This window comes from Carcharhinus amblyrhynchos, chromosome 3, assembly GCF_965287045.1.
Source record: "Carcharhinus amblyrhynchos chromosome 3, sCarAmb.v2.hapA, whole genome shotgun sequence".
In the NCBI taxonomy this organism is placed as follows: Eukaryota; Metazoa; Chordata; class Chondrichthyes; order Carcharhiniformes; family Carcharhinidae; genus Carcharhinus; species Carcharhinus amblyrhynchos.
In genome coordinates this window covers 108,279,219-108,285,218 of record NC_137326.1, presented here as the reverse complement: position 1 = coordinate 108,285,218, position 6,000 = coordinate 108,279,219, and the positions used below count along the sequence as shown (strand labels likewise).

At 50.5% G+C, this 6,000-nt stretch overlaps 1 protein-coding gene across 4 annotated transcripts in view; it reads left to right on the top strand.

Moving 5' to 3' along the window:
- The first annotated feature begins 869 nt into the window (after positions 1 to 869).
- Positions 870 to 6,000, top strand: part of LOC145340999 (polyamine-transporting ATPase 13A3-like) — a 131,903-nt gene continuing 126,772 nt past the window's right edge. For 2 of the 4 annotated variants that reach the window (XM_080185663.1, XM_080185659.1), the window contains exon 1: positions 870 to 918. The gene's annotated coding sequence lies outside the window, so the exon portion shown is untranslated. Of the gene's footprint in view, positions 919 to 951; positions 1,375 to 6,000 lie in introns of those variants that run through there. The other 2 variants (XM_080185660.1, XM_080185661.1) reach the window with 2 other exon arrangements.

The following is a 6,000-nucleotide window of genomic DNA, read 5'->3' as shown; positions in this document are numbered from 1 at the left end:
CTCCCCCCTCCCGCCCGCCCCCTTGTCCCCCTCTCTCCCCCCTCCCCCTTGTCCCCCTCTCTCCCCCCTCCCCCCTGCCCCCCTCTCTCCCCCCTCCCGCCCGCCCCCTTGTCCCCCTCTCCCCCTTGTCCCCCACTCTCCCCCCCGCCCCCCCTTGTCCCCCACTCTCCCCCCCGCCCCCCCTTGTCCCCCACTCTCCCCCCCGCCCCCCCTTGTCCCCCACTCTCCCCCCCGCCCCCCCTTGTCCCCCACTCTCCCCCCCCGCCCCCTTGTCCCCCTCTCTCCCCCTCCCCCCGTCCCCCTCTCTCCCCCCTCCCCCCCGCCCCCTTGTCCCCCTCTCTCCCCCCTCCCCCTTGTCCCCCTCTCTCCCCCCTCCCGCCCGCCCCCTTGTCCCCCTCTCCCCCCCACCCCCCTTGTCCCCCACTCTCCCCCCCCGCCCCCCCTTGTCCCCCACTCTCCCCCCCCCGCCCCCCCCTTGTCCCCCACTCTCCCCCCCGCCCCCCCCTTGTCCCCCCCCGCCCCCCCCTTGTCCCCCCCCGCCCCCCCCTTGTCCCCCCCCGCCCCCCCCTTGTCCCCCACTCTCCCCCCCCCCCGCCCCCCCCTTGTCCCCCACTCTCCCCCCCCCGCCCCCCCCTTGTCCCCCACTCTCCCCCCCCCCGCCCCCCCCTTGTCCCCCACTCTCCCCCCCCCGCCCCCCCCTTGTCCCCCACTCTCCCCCCCCCCCCCGCCCCCTTGTCCCTCTCTCTCTCTCTCTCTACCCCCCGCCCCCTTGACCCCCTTCCCCTTGTCCCTCTCCCCCTCCCCCTGGCCCTGGGCGGCTGACGTCAGTTCCGGCGCTCGAGCTGCCGCGCGCAGTAACCGTTGCCTCTCGCGCTGTGGGCCTGGTGTTGGCGCTGCGGGAGGAGGAGCCGCTTCCCGGTGAGAGCTTCACTCCGTCTTCATGTCGGGGCAGCTGCCGTAGCGGCAAGAGGCGGGCGGGCGGGCTGCCTGTGTGCTTCAGCGCAGTGGCGCGTAGCAGCTGTTGCTGTGGCAGAAGCGTCCATGCTGAACTGTCACTCTGACTAAATCCAAATTCCGATCAGTTTTCCAACACCGTGATTCAGGGACAATTAATGAAACAAAGCACAAACTGACAGCATAGCTGGAGGTGCTGATCTCCAGTGCCCAATCTCCAATACTGCCGGCTTTACTACTTGTAAAGATAAAGGACGCACTATGTCCCCACGATCAATGAGCCTTTCTCTGCCCGGACTCTTTTACACGAGCTGCAACCTTTGGATCTCTGTTTGGAAGAAATCAGGGCTTACATTTATTCGGACGATAAGGCAAGAAATTCACGAACCCGGTAGTTACCGCAGAGTCTGTTTTACGTGGGTAATTGACACCTATTATTATAGTGAGGGTTGTAGTTTTTTAAAGGCTTTTTGATTAAACTAATGTATATTTTGACTTGGGGATTGGAAATGACTTCTTTGTGGAACTTTGCTGTGTGCGGATTATCCGCAGTCACTGTTCATAAAAGTAATTCATTGTAAAGCACGTTGGATGGTAGTAAGATTTGATTTGATTTATTATTGTCACATGTACTAACATACAGTGAAAAGTTATGTTTCTTGCACGCTATATAGACAAAACGTACCGTTCATAGAGAAAGAAATGAGAAAGTGCTGAGTGTAGTGTTACTGTCATAACTAGGGTGTTGAGAAAGATCAACTTAATGCAAGGTACGTCCATTCAAAAGTCTGACAGTAGCAGGAAAGAAGCTGTTCTTGAGTCAGTTGGTACATAACCTCAGACTTTTGTATCTTCTCCCTGAAGGAAGAATGTGGAAGAGAGAATGTCTGGGGTGCATGGGGTTATTAATTATGCTGGCTGCTTTGCTGAGGCAGTGGGAAGTGTAGACAGAGCCAATGGATGGGAGGCTGGTTTGCGTGATGGTTTGGGCTACATTCACAACCTTTTGTACTTCCTTGCGGTCTTGGGCAGAGCAGGAGCCATACCAAGCTGTGATACAACCAGAAAGAATGCTTTCTATGGTGCATCTGTAAAAGTTGTGAGAGTTGTAGCTGACATGCCAAATTTCCTTAGTCTTCTGAGAAAATAGAGGAATTGGTGGGCTTACTTAAGTATAGTGTCGGCATGGGAGGACCAGGACAGGTTGTTGGTGATCTGGACACCTAAAAATTTGAAGCTCTCTACCCACTCTACTTTGCCCCCTTCTGCTTCATACCCCGGTGATGTAGGCAGGGGCATGTTCTCCTTTTATGCTTCCTGAAGTCGATGACAATCTCCTTCATTTTGTTGACATTGAGGGAGTGATTATTGTTGCCTCACCAGATTCTCTATCTCATTCCTGTAATCTGTCTCATCATTGTTTGAGATTTGACCCACTATGGTGGTGTCATCAGTGAACTTGAAAATCAAGTTGGAGAGGAATTTGGCCACACAGTTATAGGTGTATAAGGAGTATCGTAGGGGGCTGAGAACACAGTCTTGTGGGGCATCGGTGTTGAAGGTGATCGTGGAGGAGGTGTTGTTGCCGATCCTTACTGATTGTGGACTGTGGGTTAGGAAGTTCAGGACCCAGTCGCAGAGGGAGGAGTCGAGCCCAGGCTACGGAGTTTGGAGATGAGTTTCATATGAATGAAGTGTTGAAGGCTGAGCTATAATCAATAAATAGGAGTCTGACATAGGTGTCTTTGTTGTCTAGATGTTCTCGGGTTGAGTGCAAGGCCAGGGAGATGGCGGCTGCTGTGGACCTGTTGTGGCGGTAGGCAAACTGTAGTGGATCCAGGCAATCTGGAGGTGACTTCAGAGACAGGTTCATCCAAGGCTTCCAGGGTAGAGGGCATGCTCTTGTTGACCTCTTGCTCAAAACGGGCATAGAATGCATTGATCTCATCAGGGAGGGGGCCGTTAGAGCCGGCGATTTTACATGCCTTCGTCTTGTAGCCTGTTATGTCTTGCAGCTGTAGCCATAGTCAGTGGGGGTCTACGTGGCTAGCTTGGGACTCTAGCTTTGTCCGAAACTGTTGCTTGGCATCTTTGATGGATTTCCTTATACAGTATCAGGATTCTTCACTAAAAACATTTTCGAGTTTAGTCAGGCTTGTTCAAATATTTGCCACTTTTTGCATGGATTTTAAAGCCCCAGATGGTGGTAGCCATCTTGACCCTATCTTGCACACAGTTTTAATTTAACCTTAAAACCTGTGGTCCCAAGATGATCACCAAAATTATTGAAAATTTCTTCCGTCAATCACTTCCACTATGGGTTGCTATTTCTTTAAGATACATGGTGTAATATGGTTTTATTTAGGTGTATAACAATAATAAGTAAACACACAGTAATTTCCAGGAGCTTCAAGTGTTTACTGCATACACGTGATGTGGAGTTGCCGGCGTTGGACTAGGGTAGGCACAGACTCACCTGGTAGGGAGCAGTGCTGTGAAAGCTCGTGATTCCAAATAAACCTGTTGGATCTTAACCTGGTATTGTCAGACAACTTACCGAAATACACATCAGAGGGATGAGAGATGAAATAAACAACTGATTCAACTGGCTCATCGTGAGTCATGTGCGACTTCAATGACCCATGACATTTAGTGGCAACCTATGTGCATCTCATGCTACAAAGACAGGCCTTACATTTTGTTCTTTACATTTCCCCATTCTCTGCTCTTGTATTTAATTAGAACCTATTTGACCTGTTGTCTTTCATTGGAATTGGAAAAAAGTCCCAAAATGTTATTATTTTTCCATAAACGCTGCCTAACCTGTTGAATATTTCCGGTGTTTCTGTTTTTATATCATATTTCCTTCATCTTCAGCATTTTACATTTCTAACAGATTTCATGTCTGTTTATAGATCTGGCAAGTAATTATAATGTTATAAAGTAACATAAATAGTTTGTAAAATAAACTAGTCAAATAATTGCAGTTGTTTGTCCATTGTCATCGATGAGGACCTCAACACCATTAGTCATTTTGAGCCTGGTTTCGGTGTGTCCGAAGATGACTGATCAGGCCAATTCGGGCACGGAATGTCCTGGCACATATTGGACAGACTTGTGTAGATACTGTGGTTGTTGCCTAGTGGCTCTGGACTTGCGCAGCTCACGGTTAAGTTGTGCTTCAGCAATACACCTTGCATCGTGAGCCTTTGTGGATGAGGCAGTGCCAGGTAGGGCAGTTTTGTGCCAGCGTTTCCCAGGTGGTCGTATCAATGTAAGTGACTTCAGGGAGGCCTTGAGTGTGTCTTTGAAATGTTTCTTCTGCTCTCCATGCGAGCGTCTTCCAACAGAGAGTTCCCCAAAAAGGAGCTGCTTGGGTATGCGCTCGTCTGACATACGGATGACATCACCTGCCCACCGGGTCTGCGGTCTCATCAGCACGGTAGACTGATGGTAGACTTGCTCTAGAGAGAATTTCAGTGTCTGGTACTTTGAATTGCCAACGGATGCATAATATTCTGCGAAGACATGTCATGTGGAAATGATTGAGCTGTCTTGCATGCCTTCGATACACAGTCCACGTTTCACAGGTATACAGGAGGGTTGTGCGTACCGTGGTGCTGTGGACCTTCAGTTTTGTTGCTGGGCTGATTCCTCGACGTTCCCATACAGTGGAGTGCAGTCTACTGAAAGCAGAACTTGCCTTTACTATTCTGCAGTTAACTTCTGTATTAATAGTCACTGCTTGGGCAAGGGTGCTGCCAAGATAAGTGAACTGGTCCATTGCCTGTAGTTTCTGCCCTTTGATTGTGATTATGGGTTCTGTGTATGGTGCATGAGCAGCAGGCTGGTGCATGACTTTAGTCTTTTTAATGTTGATGGTGAGTCCAAAGTTGTCACAAGCCGTTGAAAATTTGTCCATACTGTCTTGCATCTCTGGCTCTGAGCCAGCATACAGGGCGCAGTCATCGGCAAAGAGGAAATCTCTCAGAACAGTCTCTTTCACTTTGGTAATAGCTTGAAGTCTCCTCAGGTTGAAGAGCTTCCCATCCACTCTGTACTTGAGACTGATTCTAGCAACACTGTCCTGGAAGGCATCATTCAGCTTGACAGTAAACATCATGCTGAACAGTGTGGGTGCGAGCACACAGCCCTGTTTGACGCCATTGGTGACTGGGAATTCCTCAGAGGATTCTCCGCCATCCACTACTCTGGCCATCATGCCATCATGGAACTGGCGTACCATCTGAATGAATTTGGGAGGGCAGCCGAACTTCGACATGATCCTCCACAGGCCTTGTCAGCTTACAGTGGCAAAGGCATTTGCGAGGTCAACAAAGAGCTTGCGATTCTGCTCCTGACACTTCTTCTGAAGTTGGTGCACAGCAAAAATGTCAGTAGTCCCACGACCTTTGCAGAAACCACACTGTGACTTTGGAAGCAGGCCCAGCTACAGATGAGTGACCAGACGACTTAGCAGGACTCTTGCAAGGGTTTGTCCTGTGATGGAGAGCTGCAAGATTCCTCGGTGGTTGTCGCATACTTGCCGATTGCCTTTCCTCTTGTAGAGGTGTACGATGGAAGCATTTTTAAGTTCCTGAGGAATGGATCCTTGCTTCCAAAAGGACTGGAACAACTCAGTGAACTTCTCGATAAGTGCAGGACCAGCAGCTTTATAGATCTCTGCAGGTATGGCATCTGCCCCTGGGGCTTTGCCGCCGGATAGCTGGCTGACAGCTTTCGTGACTTCGGTGGATCATCCATGGCACTGTTGATATCAACCTGGAGAATCCTGTCTATTGCCTCATCGTTAATAGATGACAATAGGTTGAGGACGGCTTCAAAGTGTTCAGCCCATCTCTGCAGGATCTGATCTTTCTCTGTAATGAGAGTTGTACCATCTGTACTCAGGAGGGGAGGAACTCCCGAGAGATTGAGGTCCGTAGAGAGTGTTGAGGGCTTCATAGAACCGTTTCAAGTAGTTTCTGTTAGCGTGTCCCTGTATTTCATCTGCCTTGGCGCTCAGCCAGGCATCCTGCATTTTAC